General features: G+C 45.1%; 1 long non-coding RNA gene across 1 annotated transcript; it reads left to right on the forward strand.

The window, feature by feature from the left end:
- The first annotated feature begins 151 nt into the window (after positions 1–151).
- On the forward strand, positions 152–26130 carry LOC134014723 (uncharacterized). The gene is made up of 4 exons (XR_009929042.1): positions 152–617; positions 4255–4432; positions 4836–4943; positions 26019–26130. It is a non-coding gene; the product is annotated as an uncharacterized LOC134014723 (long non-coding RNA).

The following is a 26130-nucleotide window of genomic DNA, read 5'->3' on the forward strand; positions in this document are numbered from 1 at the left end:
GAGAAAACAATGTTTATCAATAGGAAAACAGGACGTGTTTCAACCAATAAGGGGACAGTGTGGAATTAACAACTAACCCGCAAACTTTGTGACTTGCGTGTAGCTTGTGTGTGCGGGTGGGGGGGTGTGAGGGTTTTAGGCGGCTGTGACCGACAAAGGCAGAGATAAACCAAGTGAAGCTCATGACTCGTCCTCTTTCCTCCATCTCTCTTATTTGATTTCCTTTTTCTTTCTTAAAGGAGAATTCAATTCTTGTCCTCAAAGGTGATGAGAAGACACGAGGCAGTTGGATTTTTTTAAACGATCTTCACATTTTTAACTGCTCTTTGGATCTAGCAGCTGTCCGAAGGATGTACTATATATCTGAACTAATGATGAAACACTCAGATTAACTATTTATCATAGACTGGGCAGAAATTCAGGACTTTTTTGGTCTTTTTCCTAACGGACTAATGTCGATTTTAATACTTTTTCTACTGAATTTTGATGGGATTTTGATATCAAGGATTAAGGACGTAACCGGACACTTTGTCTTTTAGTTGATATAGTATTTATGATCGCTACAATTTGTCCAATCTACACATAGATAGTGTCACCCATTATTGAGGGTTAAATAGGTGAGTACGACTCGTCTAAACACACACACAGATGCACTCATGCACACATGTAATATATCTCTTCACTGTGACAGTGATAAATGGTATTTGTTCAATTACATTTTCAAATGTCTGATGTATTGTTTGTAAATCATTGCATTGTGGTGGAATGTGTGTGTGTGTGAGCTGTATATGGCACAGATATTGGTGAATTATCGAAGATCCGTAATGTCCCTCAAATTAAAATCTCCATTTTATTCTATTCCATAATGACTTGACTTGTTTTGCATGCTGTCTAACACTGTGATGTCGTCAACGCATAGTATACATGATACATACGTGATACATAGTGTACATGATACATACATGATACGTACTATACATGATACATGGTATCATCTACAGTTATGGTCTCATCTTAAATTGTATTTTATACACCATAACTTGTCTCTCTTGATTTTCCTGTCAGTCTTTCAGTCATCTCTATCCACTTTCTCCAACCCAAAAAAGGAGTTCAGACACCTCTTAAATGTGCACGTCATGTGTTAAAGTGTAAGTGTGTTAGTGGTTCATAGAGGAGAAAGAGTTGCCCTTTTCCGCCTACCACTTTGCAGCTTATCCGGTGGAAACATCATTATTTCAAAGAAGAAATGTCAATGTGTCGCAATATACAGTAGTGGACTAACGGCGAAGACCGTTTTCTCTGGAGTCTGTCTACGCTGGCTTGTACACAGGCTCAAGCCTGCTGCAAGATTTCACTGCAATTGCATACACACACACACGTACAGGTCTATGTCCATCCATCATACATGTTGTATGTTATGACCCCTTTTTTCTGATTGACTTTCCTATCATTTACCTGACAGGGTTTGGGGGCTTGGGATTTACACAGAGTGTGTGTGTGTGTGTGTTAGCGTGTGTTTTGCTTTGCGCCGGTCAAGGTTACAGCAGCACACGTGCCAAATTCACCCGGGACTCAAGTCTTGCAACCCCAGCCATTACCCATGGTGCTCTCTGGCTTGACCATGCATGTGACCTCCTGAGTCTACCTACAGATGGCCACTTAAGACCCTGCAGTCTGTCAAAGCTGTCAACCCCCCCGAACTTGCAGAGTAGCTCTCACTGTGCCACTCAAGGTGTTTCTGGCAGTACGTGTGGAAGAAAAAAACATATCAGAAAAAATATACAAGACTTGGCAGAAAGGCTCTTAGTTGGAGTGTAAAGTGGACAGGGCTCTTGTCATGTTGAGTAAGTATTGTGAAGAGTTACAGATATAGAAGGAGCTACACATGCTAAAAATGTTACGTCAAAAAGTGTTAGACGCGTTTTGAGAATGGGTCGTTGTCCGGGTTACCAAACCCGAGGCTCAATAATACCCATATTACATATTTTCGGGAATGCTAAATAGCAGGTCCCATATTTTCAGGTATGCTAAATAGCAGGTCCCAATACATGGTGTGTTAAATGCAGTATTATGTACCAGAATGTCCGGTTGAAAACGTCAACCAGGATGCTTTTCTGACTAATCTGACCCACAAACCTCAGCTTTGCTGAACATACATCACAACTGAACTACAGACATTACAAAGTAACAACAGCAGAGATCTCCTGGTTGCCCATATGCACATCTCTGAACAGCTACGGGGGGAAAACTGTAGCACCAACCGTTTTTTCTATTTGAACTGTGACAGACATATCAGCAAGAAAGTCAAAGTCCAAGGTGCCCAATGTCCCAAATATTGCATGCAACAGTAACCTTAAAGGAACCTGCAGTACACACGAATAGAAAAAGCTTGCAATTTGAGATGCAAGGCATGTCTTTGAAAACATAGATTTAAAAAATATCTGTATAATCTGTAATCTGTCAAATGTAGCTGTGGGGTGAACTTCCAGACCAGAATAACTTCTTGAAATAGAAATGTCTCTGATTGGCCCAAACATGTGCCCAGAATGTCAGGCTTGAATAGGGGCTTAGGTACAAAATGATTGGTTGATTGGGTAGTTGGCTGGATGAATGATTGTTTGATTGGATAATTGACTGGGTGGACGATTGGTTGGTTGGATAAATAAAGATAACATAACTACTCTCACTTCAAGACACTTCAAAGGGCACTCTGTCTAAAACGCTCCTTTATTATATATCATTATATTATCTTATAATAAAGGATGTTTTCATGGGGACAGCAACAGCGTCATCTTCTGAAAGTGGAAAACGAGAAGAGGACTTTAGAACCACTGATTGAAGACTGTTGTTAGCAAGGCTTGGATTGGTCCAGTAAGGACATGGCTTTAGTTCCAGTTCATGGTTGGGATTGTCTTACATACCTGTCAATCACCCAGATCAAGAATAGATTGGCCTCAACTCAAATGGATGTGCGGCATTGAAAAGTGTCCTTCTGTGTTGATGGCCATTAGTGACACTGACAGATTTGCGAGAGACTAACAATTACAGTCAATGTGTCCTTATCCTGTGGGAATATAATCCCACAACCCAACCGGCCTTGTTCGAACTGTCATACATGCCCTAATATGGAGACGTACATACTCATTCTTTAGGCCTAATCCCAAACTATACAGTTGACATCCCAGAGATTTACAAAATCTAATGTCAAGCTGTGATCAGCCAGTCACTCAATTCACTGAAATAATTGTTAAACTGACATAAATACATAAAGTATACGGGTCCATGTATTTATTGTTGATCTGGTTTGGCTCCAGTGCTACATAGTGAACTGGGTTACAGCAGGACTATATGGGACAATTAAACTTTTAGTAGATCTCTGTCCATTGGCAGTTTATGCACTCCAAGTATGAATATGGGTCATGATCTGCTATATAAAAAACTGTTCAATGATTCATCACCACTGATTAAGAGTCCGTGTATTGATACGTGTTAAGGGGATATGATGGTTAAAAATATAACATGCACGATCTTCAGCGGTGTGTAAGGTTCAACTAGTGATACCTTACTAGGGAAAATATATTTTCTCTACTCTGTTTATTCCATTCCATTTAATGTTTTAATTTGTTATTCTTCATAAACATTAGTTTGATTTCATGTAAAATCACGTATATTTGTGTGTGGTGTGGTAAATGCGTTATTTGACTCGTGTGCGGTCTATCGATCTATTAAATATAGAAACAACAATCTGTTGCCCTAGAGACATGGGTTCATTATTCATTAACATATTTAATGTAGAATTTATTTACTTAAAAGCACAGCCTGTGGTGAAAAAAATTGATACCAGACCAATCTGCATGTGTTCATTGATGAAATGCATATATTAAGATATATTGAGTTATCGGGATTAATTAATTATTTTTTCACCATTTGCCTGGAAGGGGGAAGGGTAGCACATGCAGCTTTCAAGCAATAGGGGATGACATGGTAATGAAACACAAAATCCAGTGTTTAGTGTAAATCTCGTGACCTGTATTTTCAAGTGGGCAGAACAGTGCGTCATAAACTTCCTTCGCTTTGCAAATTCTTGGTTTGTGAGACTGGGCCAAGCTCCGTGCTAATGTTTGCGTGTCTGAGTGTGTGCAAACCACATTTACTGCCTCTTAGGCCAATTGAATACAATATGATGCCGCCTATTAATTTGTAGACTGTCTCTAACCTGTTTATCCCCCTCTCATCCCTGTCCGTCAATAACAGTCACGAAGACAGCAGACGAAGGAGACTTCTAAGCAACACATTCCGCGTCGGGAAAAAACGAAAGAAAAGAAGAAAAAAGTGGCGCTTTGCAGAGACAGAGCAATTACCTGGCCAATGTTGCTTTAGCCCTTGACCCTTTCAAGGATTTGACGCTCCCGCCGTTTTCTCTAAAACCGCCGTGAGTACTTTTTTTTGGCCAGAGCCAAATTGCACATTCTCAATCAAGGAAGGGAGAGGATTACGATTTAGTGAGGAGATAAATGGAATGACGCTTCATTTTTTAAATCTCGCTAAACCATTTATGCTCTGTCAAACTCGTTAACAAACGGCACCTCCGGAGGTGCCCACACAAAAAAATGGTGTCACCGAATACTTTCAAAGCCTGCAGCATCAACTCAAGTATTTCAAGCAATTAAACAATAAGCACGACGTAGGCCTTGACCTTAATTTGACGTAGCTTGCTTACTAGGTCCAAATTAATTAGTCTATTATTGTATTGACAGCTATTGCTGTGCTGTTTGTTTAGTTTTTACAATTGTGACTAAAATCCCCTTTCCTTTGTCTGTTTGTTTGTCTCACAGTTCACCCTCTCTCAGTCTGAGGCTATGAGAGGGAGAGAGGAGTCTCAGCCCACACCATCATGCTACTTCTGAGAAGCAGGGATGAGATTTGGGCTGGCAATACACAAGGTAGGTCCTGAAGTTACCACACCTTGTCCCTCTATGCTGTGTGTGTATAAATGTGTGTATATATATATACAGTAGGTGTGTGTGTGTGTGTCAGTTCAGGCTCATATATTTTTATGTATGAGTGTGCGTGCTTTCGCCGTGTCCTGTTTATTATACCCGGATTGCTAATGGCCTGTTTTATACGCTGCGTTTATATCCCTCAACACACCCCGATCTGACCCACCCTGCAGCAACAAGTTGTTTTGCACAAGTTCGAGATTCACCTGCCTACTCGCCACAAGCTTGTTACCGAAACCTCTCTTTGGAACGGTTTTTCTCAACATGGCGGTCTGGTCCGCCTGGACGTAGGTAGGGGCACAGGCCAGTGAAGGAGAGGGGGAAAGGAGGGAAGGGAAGATGAAGGGTGATGGGGTGCATGGAAGAGGGGGAGCAAGGAGTCGATCGGGTGAGAGAGAGAGAGAGAGAGAGAGAGAGAAGAGGAGGGAGGGAAGAAGAGAGGGGGACGGAGAGGAAAGAAAGAAAGAAAGGAGGAAGAGTAAGAAAAGGAAAAGCAGGAGGAACAGAGAGAGATGGAGGAGGGGGAGGGGGTAGTCTGCTTGGAGTAGAGGTATTCAGGGTGTTTAGCATGGTGTAGGGAGGGTGATCAATGGCGCGTGTCCGAGGTGTGGATATTCCACCTGACCTAGCCCCCATCGACTATTGGCTTCATTTGCATGGCTCTGCGGGTATCGATCAAGCAATTAAAGGATTTGTTGAATGAGATTTGGTGGGGAAAGACTCCGTCCATTTATGCAAGCTTGTTTGTGGCGCTGTATGTGTGTGTCCTGCGTGTGTGGGTGTGTTACACTAGATCGTTATGTGTGCGTGATACGAAATGGACTCAAGGAAGACGCTCTTTTTTTCCCTTCAAGTCCAACATCGACCGGCTTCCCTGCACACATTCAGTATGAATGTGTGCAGTTAACTCTACCTCATGAAGAACGAATGTTCGTCACAAGAGGTCATCTAATGTTTATGTTCTCACATTGGTTTTTGTTCTGTATTCATCTCATCACCAAAGCACCCTCACCCTCACCCTCACTCTCCTGCCGCCCCCCCCTTCCTCTCCCCATCCCTCCATTGCCCCCCCCCCCCTTCCCTTCCCTCTATCTCTCCATGCACTGTTAATCAGCCGTGACGTTTCAGAGACTGGAGACGGCACTGTGCAGAGGGAAAGAGAGAGGGATGGAGGAATGGAGAGAAACTACATGTCTTCTCTTAGGGGGGCTCAGATGTGAGCATACTGCTAATGCCATCACTCACACCCACACCTCTGACACCACCCGCACCAACGCTGCTGTTTCCTCTGCCCCCTGGTCAGAGCTAATGTTGCTAACGCTAATGGTATACAGGAGCCTAAATGCTGATCTTCCAGATACGACCACTTAATATAAAGAGCTCTGAACTAACAACTCCATGGAATTCTATGTACTCCAACTGTAGTCCACTTCATGCTCCACTTACTTTTTACATTAAGTATATTCAAATTTTCAGTTAAAATGTCCCCAATATTGTTGATGATGAGCTTATTAGGACCTAAATTGAATTATTTGAAGTTCTGTTTCCTACGGGAATATATATATTTTTCAGAATAAAGGAATTACAGTCATACGATTTTATATAGAGAGAGGAGAGGAATAATTCTCGAAGTCTTATCTATAGCCTGTGTACGCCTTTCAGAAATGAGGCTTAGTCTCTGTATTGTGCTCAAGTGGCTTATATCGTCACCATAGGTTGTTACGTAGCTGCCGCTCATCTGTCGATGGAGCCTTGACGTTAGTCATTTCTCCCCCGAGGGCAGGAAACAAGGGCCTAAACCAGACGGACAGATCCTGGGTAGAGAACAGCAGGTGTGGCGGTGGGAGCTGGAGAAAAAAAAAAACGCTTTTTAAAATTGCATTTTTCTTTTCACTAAGTCATCAAAGCCTTTTTTTTTTTCTTTTTTTTTTAAAGAGAGAGAATCATTCACGAGCGTAGATCCCCTCCGCGCGTCATCAGACACACCACACGCAGTGGCGCGTTACAATACAATGAAGTCGAATACAACAGCAACCGCTTTAGCCGAGGCTGGCTGAAATGAGTCTGAAATGACTACCTTAACCCCCCCCCCCTCCCCTCCCTCCCCTCATCCCTCCCCCCCATCCAAATCCTTCTCCAAAACTAATTAAACCATGGATGAGTAAGACTTACAACAGCTCCTTAACCCGTGATAATATCATAATAATCATTTTGTAATAATGAACGAAATCATCTTGAATATTTTAACTTTAATTACCGAGCACTTTCCCAAAACGAGTTCTGAGGCGCTGTACCAGACACAAACCCGTCTGTTCGGTTCGAGTTTAATTTTCGTTACGTCGCGCCATCCTGCTTGTCAACTTGGGAGTTTCCTTTGCCGTATTAGTTTGCTCACGTGAGCAGAAAGACATATTAGCAAACATGGTGCTGTGGGTTTAGTCTGCTAATTCATGTTCAGGGGCGGTGGAGCTCTGTCTGAACTGCCCTTCATCCTTCTTCTTCAGTTCTCCATCAGTTTTTTGTTTTTCGTGTCGTGTATCCCGCCACCTGGACGAGTATTGAAAGTGTAGCATCGACCTCTTATGCTGAGTGGCCATTTTGCCTTTTTGTGGGGGGCGGGGGGAGGTATTCAATAATTGACAGCTTTCTTCTTTCATGTCCTTGTTTTTGGAGGGGTGAAAATGAGATGGGGAGCGTTTTCGCTTTGAACACGCCGAATACAACATGGACAGAAGTGGATACAGCCCTGGAGTTAGGGAGCTTTTGATGGAGGAAGGGAGGGATAGAGAGAAGTGAGGAACTCAAAGAAAGAGAAGTGATTTCCGGCGAGCTGAGTCAAATGTTTGTAGAGATACAAGTGAGACTCTTAACTGTTGGGAGTTTTTTGTGGGGAAAGGAGAGTTTAGCGGTACGGCTTTCGTAAAGTGAGTGCGGAATAGATCCCCTTTCAACAGCCAATACATGTTTCCTGGAATGACATTCAGTGTGTTCAAGTGCTATTCAGCTAACATCCAGCGACTATTCAGTTCTCCGAATTCCTCACAGTCATCTGCTGCTTAGGGGCCTTAAATAGTTATTTATCGGCGTAGTAACGCCATTGAGGGATATTACTTTCGTTTTTTTTGTTTATACCAAGAATCACGTTTCCAGGACGACCTGAAACATAGCGAGCAGTGCAGTGGCATTGATTGGCCTCCGCGAAGCCGGATCAATACCCCTTCACTCATCCCGGTCTTCGCCTGCACAGCAACATCAGTCACCTGGAAGCAGGCCTCTGTGGGCAGGGGGAGGGGCCAGGGGGAGGGGGGGAGGGGAGGGGGGGGGCTCTCTTTGGTGACAGCTGTTACCTTGGGGCCTGTCCTGGGGTAGGTACTGTGTCTTGGGCGTCAGAGGCTGACGATGATGTTGACGATGAGGAGGAGGATGATGAGGAGGATGATGAAGGTTATGAGGATTCAAGGCGATGATGGTGATGATGAGGAGGTGGAGGAGGGGGATGAGGAGGAGGACGAGGAGGATTAAGGTGACGATGAGGAGGAGGAGGTAGAGGATGATGTTTATGAGGAGGAGGATTAAGGTGATGATGGTGATGATGAGGAGGAGGATGAAGGTGATGATAATGATGAGGAGGAAGATTAAGGTGATGATGGTGATGATGATGAGGAGGAAGATTAAGGTGATGATGGTGATGATGATGAGGAGGAAGATTAAGGTGATGATGGTGATGATGATGAGGAGGAAGATTAAGGTGATGATGGTGATGATGATGAGGAGGAGGATTAAGGTGATGATGGTGATAATGAGGAGGAGGAGGATTAAGGTGATGATGGTGATGATGATGAGGAGGATGAAGGTGATGATGAGGAGGCTCTAGTCGGCAGTCTCTGTGTACGGTATTAAGCGTGAGTGTGTCTGCGCGTACAGCTGGCGAGGTCAGCGCCGTCGCCGTCCCACTCGGCTGTTGCGGTCGCTTGTCTCTCCGCGCAGCCTGCGGGCTGTTTCCACGCGCCAGTGACTCGTTTCCATATGAGCAGGAGGAGGGAATGGGTCAGGTCAGCACCTTCCAGGTATCCGCTGCATTCTGCAACCGCTCTGGGCTGTGAGGGAACGCCGGGTCGATCCACTCAACCCAGCGCTGGGGGAACACTAAATCACCTGTCTAAGTCAGTATGTACCTCGTCCCCCCCCCCCCCCCCCCCCAAAAACAAATCGTCTGTCTCACTTAGACCTCATGTTTCGAGAGGAAAAAACCCAGCCTCATCCTCATCAAAAAAACATAATTTGCCCAAACGAAGGCCCGATCCAAGCAACACATTGCTGGAGAACATTGTGCTTCTCTTTGTGATGCGCTGTCGGTGTCGACCCCGCTTGAATACCAAACACCACCTGTTGCCAACGCGGTGATTAATGTTCCGTTTGCAGTGTTTGTGAAATGTCTCACTGTCTGAAGTCTGCCCTGTAGTAATGGTGCTAAAACGCCAAGGAAGTCTCTAATGCAGAGAAAGAACATGCTTTAAAAAATGTTTTATATGCAAGTCTCCATAGGATATAATATAACTTTGTTGTTCTTTCCAGGACAGAGCTCACTGATTCATAAATAAAATGAATGATAAAAAACAAACCAATGACTCGACACACAGCAGCACAAACACAGTCTCTGGTCGTCCTGTTTACGGTTGACGGCGTATCCAGGGAGGGAATCATGCTCATCTCAGATGACCTGCTTGTAATGGCACAGCGCTAGACTGGTCAAGTCTGACCACTGACCCTGCTCTGGTTCTCCTCGAGTGCGCTCTCTCAGCCCCATTTGGAGCGAGGCCGCCGCCCTGCCGCGTTCTCTTAGCCCAGCGCTATTGAAATGTCACAGCTAATGCACGGCGCGCTTGGGTAACTCCACCCTCCGCCCAACCCTGCCGCCCAGGAGCCCTCACAGAGTCACAACGCCTGGTCCTGGGTCTGTGAGGGGAGAGGAGGAGGAGGGAGAGGAGAGGAGGGGAGGGGAGGCAGAGGAGGAGGGAGGAGGAGGGAGAGGAGAGGAGGAGGGAGAGGAGAGGAGAGGAGGAGGGAGAGGAGAGGAGAGAAGAGGAGAGGAGGAGGGAGAGGAGAGGAGGAGGGAGAGGAGAGAAGAGGAGAGGAGGAGGGAGAGGAGGAGGGAGAAGGAGGGAGAGGAGAGGAGAGGAGAGAAGAGGAGGGGAGAGGAGGAGGGAGAGCAGGGGGGAGAGGAGAAAGACGGGAGAGGAGTGAAGAGGAGAGGAGGAGGGAAAGGAGAGCCGAGGGGAATGGAAAGACCTGGGGAGAAGTTCGGAGAGAAAAGGGGAACACGGGGGAGAGGAGCAGCGGTAGATAATGCATGGAGCCGTTATTGACTGTCATGGTGTTAAGGAGAAACAGCCCCAGGGAATTGCCCATATAGCTCTCTCCACATGGGAGGCAGATACCGTCCCTAAGGAGAAAGCCATCCATACTGTCAAGATCTGGGATGGGAGGCTGGCAAGAGAGAGAGGGGGAGAAAGGGAGAAAGAGATATAGTGATATAGAGAGAGAACGATCCCACTGTGTTTAATATATAGGCCAGTGTATACATAAACCTATCATACATTACACTGACAGTGCAGGCTTTGGTTGCACGTCCTATAGATCCCAATATTTATACAATTGGCATCTGAGGTTAGGTCTCAAATTAGTTATATGAACTCATATGGATTTCTGAAGAAGGGGGTTGCATATGGGGGTTTTACAATATACACAAGCTCAGAATGTTGACACGCAAAACAAACGCTGTATTCCGTCCATTTCTACTTGCATTTGCATTGATTCTCACAGCCCAAAAGGGTTAGAGAGATAGAGAGAGTAATAGAGAGAGAGATGCATAATGAATGGAGTTTAAATGCTGAGGTTTGAAAACGGAAAAAAAACACTTTCAAATACAAAGGATGTACAAACAGCTCTATGGTCTTTGGATGTTTCATTCCCACAAAATGAATTTGCAGTTTTCCTGTCGACAAACCTCACTGTTACTAGGAGCCTTCTCTCACTTTCTCTCTTCCTCTCTCTCCCAGTCTCTCTTGCTCTCTCTCCCTGTCTCTCTTCCTCTCTCTCCCTGTCTCTCTTCCTTTCTCTGTCTGTCTCTCTTCCTCTCTCTCCCTGTCTCTCTTCCTCTCTCTCCCTCCGTCTCTCTTTCTTCCTCCCTTTCTCATTTCTTCTTTCTCGTTTTCTGATCAATTTCCCAACCTCTATTATATATCATTCTCCCTCTCCCTCATACATCTTCTCTTTCCTTCCCTCCTTCTCTCTCTCCCTCCTACTTCTTCTCTCTCCCTCCCTCATTCTCCCTCATACATCTTCTCTCTCCCTCTCTCCTTCTCTCTCTCTCCCTCATACACCTTCTCTCTCCCTCCCTCCTTCTCTCTCTCCCTCCCTCCTTCTCTCTCTCCCTCTCTCATTCTCCCTCTCCCTCATACATCTTCTCTCTCCCTCCTTCTCTCTCTCTCCCTCCTACTTCTTCTCTCTCCCTCCCTCATTCTCCCTCATACATCTTCTCTCTCCTTCTCTCTCTCCCTCATACACCTTCTCTCTCCCTCCCTCCTTCTCTCTCTCCCTCCTACTTCTCTCTCCCTCCCTCATTCTCCCTCATACATATTCTCTCTCCCTCTCTCCTTCTCTCTCTCCCTCATACAGCTTCTCTCTCCCTCCCTCCTTCTCTCTCTCCCTCCTACTTTTTCTCTTTCCCTCCCTCCTTGCCTTTCTCTTTTCCTCTCTCCCTCTTCTCTCTCTCCCCTTGTCATTTTCTATTTAGTCACCACGTTGCTGTGTACCAACAAACCTCCTCAGTTCCAAACCCTGGGTGGAACACACGCAATATCTCCACTATTTCATTAGATGTTTCTCCCGTTCTCCTGGTACATTTCTCGCTGGAGAAAACAGAATAATTGTCAGAACCTGTTTAGAATATCGACTTCAAACGGTTATCCAGATGCCTTGCTGTACAAAGACTCTGGAATACATCTGTGAACACACAAATGTAGGCTGAATATCCATGTGGGTAGATTTGAGGGTAAAAGTTTGATATACGGTCAGTGGATGGTTAGCTGGACGCCTGTCGGTAGTTATTTTGGTCTTTAGTAAGATGGATTGACCAAAACATCTCATAGATTTGCTTCCTGATAGTGACCCGACTGGACTGGGTGTTTGGTAATATAATGGGGCTGGTTGGGCAACAAGAAAAGATGGAACTTGTTCACGCGAACGGTGGTTCCTGGAACCACAAGAAGATACCGTCTTGGTTTAATAACTGGACATGGGCATAGGGATGGGGAGTGAAGGGAGGACCTGGGGGTCGAACCCCCCCCCCCCCTCCCAAATGCAAACACCCACACCAGATATGTATTTTAATCATTTTGAGCATGAACATGTGCTATATATTTGTATGGGGGTATCAAACGTATCAACGGGTGTTTGTCTATGGTACAGTTGGCCTGGGTGGTGAACAGCTTGCTAATTAATTAACCATGACCAGAGATGGGGGTAGCTGGGATGGGGTGGTAGGGGTGGGGGGGCAAAGAGAGTGGGGAGGCGTTGTGGAGAGATGTGTGTGTGTGGTGTTTGTGCTTGAGGGAGAGGGGGGGGGGAACGGTTAAGAGTGTGGAGGGAGGGGATGAGAGGAGAAGAGAGGAAGGGAGAGGACAAGAGGAGAGGACGAGAGGAGAAGAGAGGAGGGGAGGGGAGGGGAGGGGAGAGAGCAGTCTGCACAGGAGGCCCCATGAGGGGGGAGGACAGGGTGCAAAATTAGGCTGCGGCCCAAAAATGTGCCACCTTGAAAGATAAGACAATTAGGACACATTCACACCACCAGACCCTGATGCTACCCTTATTTAAAAAAAAAGTGTGTGTATGTACGCCCACGTGTGTGTGTGGACACTCTTGGGCCTGGGAGCTACACAACATTCCCTCCGCAGCTTTTTCAACATGGTGATCAAACATGCTTGGTTACCTAACCTAACTCGTGACACACTCACAAAACACTGTTGTGAAGTCACACGGAGGCTAACCTCCCTAGCACTCCCCCTGCGCTGCAGTCCTCTGGTGGTGCAGGATGTGGCAGCGCGTGTGTTACATTTACATGACATTTAGTCATTTAGCAGACGCTCTTATCCAGAGCCACTTACAGTAAGTACAGGGACATTCCCCCCGAGGCAAGTAGGGTGAAGTGCCTTGCCCAAGACACAACGTCATTTTTTGCACAGCCGGAATCGAACTGGCAACCTTAAGATTACTAGCCCGATTCCCTAACCGCTCAGCCATCTGACTGTGTTAGCTTACCTGTGGACGGGAGGAGTGGTGGTGGCTGGAGGATCCACCAGACGTGCCCCCAGGATGTTGCCCAGTAAAGCTGGCCGATGCTGGGCTGGAGGGTCAGCGATGCTGGGGTGAGAAAAACCCAGGATTAAGACGAGCTTTCATCTAACCGGAAAGGCAGGAATCTCTGTCTGTGTGTGTGTCTGTGGCTCGATTATCCCACAAACTGGGTTCTGTCTGAAGTTGGAATGCGGCAGGTGTATTGCTCGGGATCCCAGGACGTGCAGGGGGGCGTGTGAGGTTGTTTGAATGAGTGGTCGGCAACAAATAAGTATAAATATAAAGTATACGTATACATTTATAATGGAGCCATGGATCTCGCTTGCCGCCAACGGGCAGTGCACTTGCATTGGAGTGGCACCAACGAGCGCTGCATTAGTGTTGTTAAAGGGGTCATTGACTGTTGTCGCAATACGACGGTGGGTAACAATGACTGATGGGTCAGAATGACCCGAAGAGAACACAAGGGTTAAAGGGGTCATTGACTGTGTTTTTGGGGTATTTCACACACAAAGACGCAACAGCACTCACTGAAACAACGAAGGTGGAGACTTGAAATAAAAACGTACAAATAAATCTATTGTGTCTACACAACACTGTTTTCAACAGATTGACTAGATATCATTTGAAATGATTACGTTAGTTGTTTCCACTTCTGTTGTCGAAGCAAACGGGATCGACTTAGGTGGGTAAAGTTAGCAATACAGCTTAGCAAACAAACTATCCTGATTCAACTCAGCTTCAATTAGCTCGAGCTATCTTGGTGAAAAATAGATCTGGACAAACATGCATCTTGGATTGTAGATTGAAATGACAACACGGGTTATTTATTTGAATGAACAGAGGAGAGAGGCTAGGAGACAGTAGGCGCCGAAAAGGAGAGAAGGTAGGAGAGGAGTGGAGAGGAGCAGCGATGAGGCTCATGAAGTCAGGAAACCCTCAGGGTGACAAGAGATCCACCTCCCCTGTGGCTCCGCAGCGCACGATCAGCCTGAGTAGATACTGGATGTCTGTGAGTGTTTGTGTACGTGTGTGTGTGTCAATGTACGTGTGTGCGTGTGTTCATGTATGTGTGTATGTATGTGCATGCATGATCGTTGTGTGGAGGTTTTTGAGTGTGCGCACGTGACGAGTAGGAGAGAGCGAGATCAATAGATATAGAGAACGAGGGAGAGTTGATCGGAGAGGAGAAAGTGTGTGGTTCTGGTTGTGTCGTGTGTGTACGTGTGTTTGTGTGGCAGGCTGTATCATTTTAAAGGCAGCGTGCTTATGGTTGGCCGGTTAGGGTTGAGCTGGTGTGTTTGTACATGTTCATTACTTAAGATCAGAGTCATGTACTCGGGCATAACTGGATTGTTACATGGTATATAAATGCATCCGTCAATGTGTGAACTGTGTGCACATGTTTGTTTGCTTTGTTTATTTGTGTGTGTGTTTGTGTGTGTGTGTGTGGTCTGCATCGTGATCATGAATGTGAGCCAGACCTTAAAGAATCAATCAGTTAGAGTGACGGCGTGACGAAGCGAAGGGAGAGAAAACACACACACATACACACACACACGCACACACACGCACACACACACACAGGTTGAGCGAAATGGCGAGTGAATCCTAGAGCTGAGCTGTGCTGAAGAGAGTTAAACAAGAAATGAGTAAAGATGAAACACACTCTTTTCTTTTTACTCTCTTCTCATTTATTCCCGGAATGGGCTCCGTTAGTTCCTCCTTATCTCCTTCCCCGTCCTCTCATCGTCAGCGCCACTCTTTCATTTTATTCCCCCTTTTCCTCTCCTCTATTCCCCCTCCTCCTCCCCCCCTCAGACACCTCCCCTCCCTCCTCCTCCCCCCCTCAGACACCTCCCCTCCCTCCTCCTCCCCTCCCTCCTCCTCCTCCTCCTCCTGTCCCCTTTGTGTATCACCGCTCTGATCTAGCTTTGGTTCTCTAGCTCTCTTCCCCCCCCTCTCTCTCTCTTTGCTCTTTCTCCTCTTTATCTCGGTCTCTCCATTTCTTTCTTTCCCTCCTTCTCTCCTTAGCCCGCTCCATCTCACCGTTTTTTAATTAAAATCGCGGTTCATCGAGGGATTCTGTGGCAGCTGTGATTTAAATTGGGAGGATGACATAAACGCAACATAACTGTCAGACCAAAGCTAACTCCATCCCGCCGGGCGACGTGTGGAACAGCAGCCCCCGTCCACTCAGGAGCCGGCACCGTCCCCCCCTTTCACCTTCTGACCTTCTCTTCCTGTTCTCATTCCTGCGCTCGCTGTTCTTCAAAACAAAAAAGAAGCAAAACTCACTGGATCACACGCCAGGTGAAAGGCAACACTCCCCCCCCCCCCAAAATCTCCCAACTAAACGCTCGCTCTGCCCTGCCCCACTCCCCCCTCCATGCCCCACTCCCCCCTCCATGCCCCACTCCCCCCTCCATACCCCCACCGCCCAGTGTAGACTGTGACGGAGGAGGATATGAGGGGGGGGGGGGTCTCTTCATAAATCAAGATGTTACCAGGGGCACTCTCTCTCTCTCTACAAGGCTAGTTTTTAATTAAAACGGTGAATCAGTTGGCCCCTCGGATTATGTATCGTACCGGGCCGACACTGAATAAAACATGCTGGGGCCTCGCTCCTCCCTTCACTGGCTGAGGCCTAGAGAGAGCGAGAGAGAGGGAGGGAGAGAGAGAAAGGGGAGAAGAGAGAGCGAGAAGAGAGGGGAGAGGAGAGAGTGAGGAGAAGAGAGGGGAGAGTGAGGTGGAGAGGGGAGAGTGAGGAGAATAGAGGGGAGAGGAGAGAGTGAGGAGAAGAGAGGAGAGAGTGAGGAGAAGAGAGGGGAGAGGAGAGGGAGAGATAGTGATGGCCTGTTGTTGGCCTCCTCCACTGACTGAAAGGAAAAAGAAAAGCAGTGTCATGAAAGAGAGAGAGAGATAGACACAGACAGAGAGAGAGATGGAAAGAGAGAGCGAGAGAGAGAGAGGTGGAAAGAGAGAGAGAGAGATGGAAAGAGAGAATGAAAGACCTAGAGAGGAGTCTTCTGGCTGAACGCGGGCATCGTCGTTAGTTGAACGTGGAGGGTCTGAGTCGTGAGGAACAACCGCTCTGTCGCTATAGAGAGGCCTTCCGACTCCATCTCTCCCAGACGAGGTTGTGAAGCATATACCACCTGCTTCTGGTCTAAAAATGTCCGCTAAATGGCTGAAATGATCATGAATGCACTTCTCAAGAGTGTTTTAGACGGCGGTTGGAGGTACTTGGTTTATTATATTCCAAAAGCGAACAACCTTTTGTCAGCTGGTTATTTCGGGAAACGTCGGTTCTCGCATGAGGACAACGTGTTTGTTTAGGGAGAAGTTCACAGGAAGAGCATATGACAGAGAAAGAGAGAGAGGGAAAAAGAAACAGAGGGAGAGACCGAGAGAGAAGGACACCGAGAGAGAATGAGAACGAGGGAGAAGAACGAGAGAGAAGGAGAACGAGGAAAGTGAAAACGAGAGCCCCATCTCCGCCTCTCCCTCTCTGTCCAGCCTCCACGGCATCCGTCATCTCCACCCTCCTCATCGTACGACGCAAATAAACACGATTGTCCATGAATATTAAATACGGGAAGCCAGTGTCCCTTAAGGGATCCTATTAACCCGGGTGCCAGGTTTGAGCTGAACAACATGGCTGCTTCAAATGTCCTCGTCGCTCATTCATTATCCTTCCCCTGCGTGGCGGGGCTGACGCCGCCGTCCCACGGGGGGACTGGCGAACCTGCGCCGCCGGCAGAGTGACAGCGGTACGGCCAGGCACGCAGGACAGGACATGACATGACAGGAGAGGAAGTGGTGTCGTATGTCAGTGGGGCCATCGCAGGGCACACGGTGAACTGCGGAAATGGCGCTCGCTGAGAGTCCGCTCGTAAATAAAGGGGATGTCGCGGCGGTATGAAGTGATGAGCTTTACGGGTGTCGTCCTAGCTACTGGCAAACCAGATAGAACTGTTAGTGTGTGTGTGTGTTTGTGTGTGTGTGTGTTTGTTTGTCTTGGGAGCTTACTCTCCCAGTGCATCTCAAGGCTGAGAGTTTCTAGGATTAACGACAGGGACATCCATTGGGGAAGCTCTCCTAGTTGTCACTGTCCTCGAGGGGGGCCCACACACACACACACACACAGAATCACAGATACACATACAGACAAACGCAAACACACACACATACACAGAGACACACAAACCGGGGCTAGAGAGATGATTGGAGACAGCCATGACAGCCTGACGCCTGCAAGAAAATTGTGATGATCAGGCGAAAAAAAGAAGGAAATGGGGAAAGCTGGAATGTTTGGTGTGTGTGTGTGTGTGTGTGTGTGGACCGCCTCACACTGGGGTTTATACAGAGCAGGAACAGATGTTCAAATGTAGAATTACAGCCTTAAACAATGTAATCTGCATTACACACACACACACACACACATCCATAACCTTGATACACTGGCATACAAATGATGTGTTTTTTTAGATGAATAGTACCTGAAATTAATTGGATTTAGTCAAATTAGAAATCTAATTAATACCTTGAATCGACATTTTTATTCAACATTTCTCACTGTCTGTCTGACAGAGGAACCCCAGCTGTTCTGTGGTTATTGTAGCTTGGATCTCATCATGGGGATTATTCTAGTTTAGAACCAATCACTCTTTAATATTGTAGTTTTGAACCAATCACTCTTTAATATTGTAGTTTTGAACCAATCACTCTTTAATATTGTAGTTTTGAACCAATCACTCTTTAATATTGTAGTTTTGAACCAATCACTCTTTAATATTGTAGTTTTGAACCAATCACTCTTTAATATTGTAGTTTTGAACCAATCACTCTTTAATATTGTAGTTTTGAACCAATCACTCTTTAATATTGTAGTTTTGAACCAATCACTCTTTAATATTGTAGTTTTGAACCAATCACTCTTTAATATTGTAGTTTTGAACCAATCACTCTTTAATATTGTAGTTTTGAACCAATCACTCTTTAATATTGTAGTTTTGAACCAATCACTCTTTAATATTGTAGTTTTGAACCAATCACTCTTTAATATTGTAGTTTTGAACCAATCACTCTTTAATATTGTAGTTTTGAACCAATCACTCTTTAATATTGTAGTTTTGAACCAATCACTCTTTAATATTGTAGTTTTGAACCAATCACTCTTTAATATTGTAGTTTTGAACCAATCACTCTTTAATATTGTAGTTTTGAACCAATCACTCTTTAATATTGTAGTTTTGAACCAATCACTCTTTAATATTGTAGTTTTGAACCAATCACTCTTTAATATTGTAGTTTTGAACCAATCACTCTTTAATATTGTAGTTTTGAACCAATCACTCTTTAATATTGTAGTTTTGAACCAATCACTCTTTAATATTGTAGTTTTGAACCAATCACTCTTTAATATTGTAGTTTTGAACCAATCACTCTTTAATATTGTAGTTTTGAACCAATCACTCTTTAATATTGTAGTTTTGAACCAATCACTCTTTAATATTGTAGTTTAGAACCAATCACTCTTTAATATTGTAGTTTTGAACCAATCACTCTTTAATATTGTAGTTTTGAACCAATCACTCTTTAATATTGTAGTTTTGAACCAATCACTCTTTAATATTGTAGTTTTGAACCAATCACTCTTTAATATTGTAGTTTTGAACCAATCACTCTTTAATATTGTAGTTTTGAACCAATCACTCTTTAATATTGTAGTTTTGAACCAATCACTCTTTAATATTGTAGTTTAGAACCAATCACTCTTTAATATTGTAGTTTTGAACCAATCACTCTTTAATATTGTAGTTTTGAACCAATCACTCTTTAATATTGTAGTTTTGAACCAATCACTCTTTAATATTGTAGTTTTGAACCAATCACTCTTTAATATTGTAGTTTAGAACCAATCACTCTTTAATATTGTAGTTTTGAACCAATCACTCTTTAATATTGTAGTTTTGAACCAATCACTCTTTAATATTGTAGTTTTGAACCAATCACTCTTTAATATTGTAGTTTTGAACCAATCACTCTTTAATATTGTAGTTTTGAACCAATCACTCTTTAATATTGTAGTTTTGAACCAATCACTCTTTAATATTGTAGTTTTGAACCAATCACTCTTTAATATTGTAGTTTAGAACCAATCACTCTTTAATATTGTAGTTTAGAACCAATCACTCTTTAATATTGTAGTTTTGAACCAATCACTCTTTAATATTGTAGTTTTGAACCAATCACTCTTTAATATTGTAGTTTTGAACCAATCACTCTTTAATATTGTAGTTTTGAACCAATCACTCTTTAATATTGTAGTTTAGAACCAATCACTCTTTAATATTGTAGTTTTGAACCAATCACTCTTTAATATTGTAGTTTTGAACCAATCACTCTTTAATATTGTAGTTTTGAACCAATCACTCTTTAATATTGTAGTTTTGAACCAATCACTCTTTAATATTGTAGTTTTGAACCAATCACTCTTTAATATTGTAGTTTTGAACCAATCACTCTTTAATATTGTAGTTTTGAACCAATCACTCTTTAATATTGTAGTTTTGAACCAATCACTCTTTAATATTGTAGTTTTGAACCAATCACTCATTAATATTCTAGTTTTGAACCAATCACTCTTTAATATTGTAGTTTTGAACCAATCACTCTTTAATATTGTAGTTTTGAACCAATCACTCTTTAATATTGTAGTTTTGAACCAATCACTCTTTAATATTGTAGTTTTGAACCAATCACTCTTTAATATTGTAGTTTTGAACCAATCACTCTTTAATATTGTAGTTTTGAACCAATCACTCTTTAATATTGTAGTTTTGAACCAATCACTCTTTAATATTGTAGTTTTGAACCAATCACTCTTTAATATTGTAGCTTAGAACCAATCACTTGTTAATATTGTATTTTTGAATTAATCACTCATTAATATTGTAGTTTTGAACCAATCACTCGTTAATATTGTAGTTTAGAACTCATTATTGGTGATTACTGAAGCAGTAGTGGATTCTCAATTTTGTGTTAGCAATCTACTGCCAATCTCAGACCCTCCTAATCTAATGGTTAGGAACCTTCATGGGACAATCTCTGATTGGAATCAGCTTTAACAGAGAGCCAAGGAGACACCAACTTGCTGCGGTATTAAATGGTTCACATGTTGCTCCATGAGTGTATGTTTTGTGGAGTTGGTGTAACATGCTTATAAGAAACATAGCTGGTACCGTAGAGTACCGTGGAGGGTTAGGCAGCGTTCTGTACTAAACAGATTTCAGGGTGTGGATGTCGTGCAGCTCACTGGGTTACCAGGAGCTGTTGACTGGAGGAGGAGGTAGTGAAGGACTTTAATTCTTTGTGTCTATTCCAATATGTAATGATGGTATTCAATGACACACATCTGTGTTCTAGAAAGAGTGGTCTGGAGTCGCAGAGGTCCGATAATATCAGCTTTAATGCAGCAGTTGGAAATCAACAAGTACAGAGCTCTGGGGTTGTGTTTCCCTACCCGCAACAGAGTTTTGGGCTGGTTCACAAAGTCCAACTGGCTATCTGTCCCTCCCCAGGATATATTTATACAGTGCAATTAAAACAGAAAGATGAAAAGAGGGTTGAGCTTGTTCTCTCGTGCATCAGGGAGTTGTTCTTGCCTACGCGTCCCACCTGCTCGGGTGCCGTCTCCACCCGGTTTCAAGGTTGTTTCTGAAAATGAAGAGATAGAGACACAAAGAACAGCCTGCTTCCCACACCCTGTGTGAGACACCATGTTTAAGCCTGAGCACACTTCTCAGATCATAAGACAGAACTTTAATAAGCACAATATATTCTTTAGTAGATATTTTTGGGGGGGATGAAGGGGGTGTTAGGGGCAGGGGGTAATTCGCTACACTCCCATATCTTATCTAATAAAACTGCCAGGGCAACAAAAAAAAAACACCCTAAAACCATTCAGGCCTATTTCTCCTGTTCTGTACTGTAGAAGGATAATCACTGCACTGTGGTGTTACTCTCGCTCTCTCCCTCACACACATGGGGAGCCTCACACACACACACACACACACACAAAGACGGCACACCTACTAATCCACAAGGCAGGCTCCTGGTTCCAAAAATAACGGCTTTGAATGAGATGGATGGAGGAGGACAGATTAATGTGTCTCTAATCTGTGAAAAGCCCTCAATATAACACATTTAGAGTGATTACAGGGCTGTTATTGGCATGGGGGTCACCCCAGTCTGTTCACCAAGGCCTCACTTTCTACAAAACAACACACACACACCTTCATTAGCACACACTGACACCTGCCCAGGGTTCCCACACACCTACATTTACACAAACATAAACACACACGCCTTTGCAGGCGTACAGCCCTAAACACACACACACACACACCTTCATACACACACCTAAACACACACCTGTGGATGACTTTCACAATGATTTTAACTGGGATGCCTCGCACACACAGGAGAGGATGTAGGTCACATGAGAGGCGCGGAGGAGAGAGGAAGAGAAGGTGGGGAGGAGAGCAGAGGAGAGGAGGAGAGAAAAGGAGAGGAGAAGAGAAAAGGAGAGGAGAGAATCGAGGAGAGGAGGGGGAAAGGGAGGAGAGGACAAGGATAGGAGAGAAGAGTTGTAAATAGAGATGTGTCCTTCGATAGATTAGAAACCTGCCTCTTATCTTCATGCTCGTTGTCAAAACACATTTGTCAGGCTCAGGCTCAAGTACCTTTTTCCGTAGCCTCTATTGGCTAAGCCTGAATCTGATAGCTGAAGTTTGCGGATGCACCATCGACTGAGACGACCCTATTTGTCCTTTTATTCGTGGTGTGGGTGTGCTTGTTTGTGTTCGTCGCCAAATCAAACGGTTGTCCGTCTCCGAAAATAGGACGCACGGCACTTGCTCCGAGTTTCCAATTTCCACCTCTCCGGGAGTTAATGTTTTGATTGTTTTGTAGCTATCATACCGACGTTGCCGAATGTTTCCTGACGCGCTCATCGGCAAAGATTCTGAATGGACACATTCAATTAAAGGGCAAATGGAGTTAGCTCTACGCTTGCTAGCCCAAACTGGTTAGGATAATGTATGGATATACGGACCATAAACAGTTGGGAGTAAATGAGAGAAAGACTTCTGTTGTGGCTTCCTGCACTCTCCCTAAATATCAAAGCAGGCAATAAAAAAGAAAGATTGCCAATTGCTTTTGTCCTCCGCCTTCATGCAAATATCACGACTGACAGGCCTGGCACTTACCATGTAATGAAGAGAGAGAGGGAGGGAGGGGATGTACAGAGAGGGAAGAGGGACGGAGTAAGAAAGAAGGAGGGAGGGAGGGAGAGGGGGAGAGGGGGAGAGAGGGAGAGGTAGGACAAAGTGTGAAGGGGAAATAGAGAATTGTAATAAAGAGAGAGAAATCGGGATAGGTAACCTTTTTTTCATGAGGGTGACAGAGCGAAGGTGAGAAAGCGTGGGGCACGTCAGGGTCCACGCTGAGGTAACAACACGACAGGACTACAGGTCTTAGGCAGTCCAGCCCAGTACAGACCAGCCCAGTACAGCCCAGTCAAGTCCAGTCCAGTACAGCCCAGTACAGTCCAGCCCAGTCCAGCCCAGTCCAGCCCAGTACAGCCCAGTACAGCCCAGTACAGCCCAGTACAGCCCAGTCCAGTCCAGGGCAGCTCTGGTGTATTCTGGCTGGCTGGCTGCGAAAAACACGCATGGACTGACGGACGCCCGACTAGACAGACAGCTGGGTAGGCAGAGAGACAGCTGGGCAGGCAGACAGACAGCTGGGCAGGCAGACTCGCAAGCGTACAGACAGATGGACAGATGGACAGACAGACAGACCGCGGAAATAGAGTATTTTTTTCTAGATCTCCGGTTGCCATTCTGTTTTGCCATGGCAACCCCTAGGCCCTTGTTTCGCTACATCCCAAGTGGGTAATTTATCGCGTGGTGCAGGTTTCGGCGATTAGGGAGCGGTGATACTAGCTTTACGCCTCATATCTCTCCCGATGTGTTGCCCCACCATATGAGCCGTGTTATATCAGTTAACATTTTATGGTAATTATATGATAATTACCTCCTTTACGACGTGTGAGGGTACTCACTACCTGTGTGGGCTGGACCAACCTGGGGCAGGGCATGGTAACAACCCTTCTGATTGGTCAGTCAGCTGGAGTCACTATTTAGTCGCTGGTTGTTATTGGTCATCTGAAGAACAGACCGTCCAGCCCCAAGGCTCTGATTGGTCAGACTGCTAGAGGCTGGAAAGTTGTCTGTACTTTGTCTGTGTTCATGTGTGAAATACATCAGAGGTCTCCATGCTAATCTGTCCGTGGAAAGAATCAGAGTGTAGAGACGAGACTCACCACAAGGACACAGAGAGAGCAGAAGTGTGTGTGTGTCCGTGTGTGTGAGTGTGTGTTTGAATGGTCAGTGCTTATCGCAAAATGTAAGCGTGTGTCGGCGTGTGTGTATATATCTCTATGTCCATCAACAGAGTGTGTGGAGAGGCCTATTTTAATTGTTGCCATGGAAACTGAGTGCAGCTAGAGAAGTACAGATTCAAAGGGAGCAGCATCTCTCTCTCTCTCTCTCTCTCTCTCTCTCTCTCTCTCTCTCTCTCTCTCTCTCTCTCTCTCTCTCTCTCTCTCCATTTCCATTTTGTAACAGTCAACTATCTCTATCTATCTGTCTATCTGTCTATCTATCTATTATATCTTCCTTCCTTTTTATCTTGACATCCATCTCTGTCTCTCCCTCCTTCCCATCTCTCCCTGTCGTCCGAAAGAGAAATGTGCAATTGACAATTAACACAGGGACCTGCAATTAGTGCTGACGAACCTCCAGCAATTAGTTTGCCAAATAGATGTTTTTGTCATCTCTACATACCTCCCATTCACCCCCCCTTTCTCTCGCCCGTTGCTCCTGTATACTCTCTCTCAATCTCAATCTCTCTCTCGCTCTCTCTCTCTCTCTCTCTCTCTCTCTCTCTCTCTCTCCCATCTCTCTTTCTCTCTCTCTCTCAATATCTCCCTATCTCTCTCTCTCAATCTCTCCCTCCCCCTCTCTCTCTCTCTCTCTCTCTCTCTCTCTCTCTCTCTGTCCCCCCTCCCCCCCCCCCCTCTCTCTCTCTCTCTCTCTCTCTCAATCTCTCTCCCTCTCCCCCCCTCTCTCTCCCTTTCTTTTTGTCTCCGACAGTTTGGTGTGTTTATTGTATTGTCTTGGTTCTTTGTTCATGCCTCTTCTACTTAGATTTTTGTGCAACATACACACACACACATGCACACCCGACACAAACACACTTTTTGAACATCTATAGTCTCACTATATAGACTCCCGATGATACACACCCACACACTACAGTGTATAAAATGTTCTATCTACTGCATACACCTGCAAGTGCATACATTACACACACAAATAATCACATATTTCAGAAGCAGCAATAAACTACTCTTATAATTTTCTCCCTCTCTTCTCCTCTTTCTCTCTCCCTCTCTAATGTACTGTTCTCTCTCTGTCGCCCTTTCTCCCATTCTCTCTCTCATTCTCTCTGCATCCTAATGAAAAGCTCTATAAATAAAAGGCAGAGAGATACAGTCTGTGGTCATTCAAGTAGAGCGACGGATGGAGGGAGGAATGGAGGAAAGGAGACGGATGGAGAGACGAGTAATAAACGAGTGTGAGGGTCTTGCTTTTTAGTATAGATGCCATATAACAGGTTTTCCCATTCGACGCTGCTGAATCAGTGCATCTATCGGTCTAAAAGTATGACAGTAGGATTCAGAAAACAGGGAGGGAGGGAGGGCATCACCCCATCACTCCATCACATCATTTAATTAATTTCAGAGTCCGTCAGTTCGGTCAGTGAGTCAGTCAGTCATTCAGCATACTGGCAGCCTGTTGTCAGTCACACAGTCAGGTTAGTTAGTCAAACATAGCACATATCAGTCGACTTCTTCATTCACCCTCACGCGCTTTCTCTCTCTCTCTCTCTCTCTCTCTGTCTCTCTCTCTCTCTCAATATCTCCCTTTCTCTCTCTCTATCTGTCTTCCTCATTTTCATTTCCTCTCGAGAGCCCTTTTCCTCCCTCTCCATCTCTCTCCAAGTCTCCTTCATCTCTACCTCCCCCCCCCACCCCCCTTCCTCCCCCTCTCTCTCCATCACCGATCCCGCAACCCGCCCCATAGGGAGAGTTAATGTCATCCATATCATAGACCATTATCCGTCCTCCCTCCGAACCTTCCTCATGAAATATTGATCGGGGCGAGGGAGAGCGCCGCAGCCGCGCGCGCGCGCCGCCTCTGCGTTTCCACGCGCTATTTATGGATGTCATGCGTGACCTCGCCTCGTGTCCCTCTTCCCCCGTTCTAATCTCTCCCGCTTCCTCTCCATTCAATTCCGAAAAGCTTTATTAGCACGAATGTTCAAGTTCGGACAATGTTGCGTCCCTGCCGCTGTGATTTCTATACGCTGACACTGATATACACTGAGTCATGTTATAGCGTCGTGGCAATCCACTTAAGTCAATGAATGGGTATAGGCCACGTTAACCTCTCTATCTCTCTCTCTCTTATTCCCTCTCTCCCTTCTCTCCTTTCCCTGCCCCTCTCTCGTCCCCGTTCCTCCCCTCAGGTATCTCGCTCTCCCTCCTCCACCATGCCTGCCTGCGGCCTCCTCGGCCCCTCCCCCCTTCAGGAACGCCGCTCCCCCCCTTCCCCTCCCCCCGCCGCTACGCCCCAGCCCC

Source organism: Osmerus eperlanus, chromosome 2, assembly GCF_963692335.1.
Source record: "Osmerus eperlanus chromosome 2, fOsmEpe2.1, whole genome shotgun sequence".
NCBI classification, from domain to species: Eukaryota; Metazoa; Chordata; class Actinopteri; order Osmeriformes; family Osmeridae; genus Osmerus; species Osmerus eperlanus.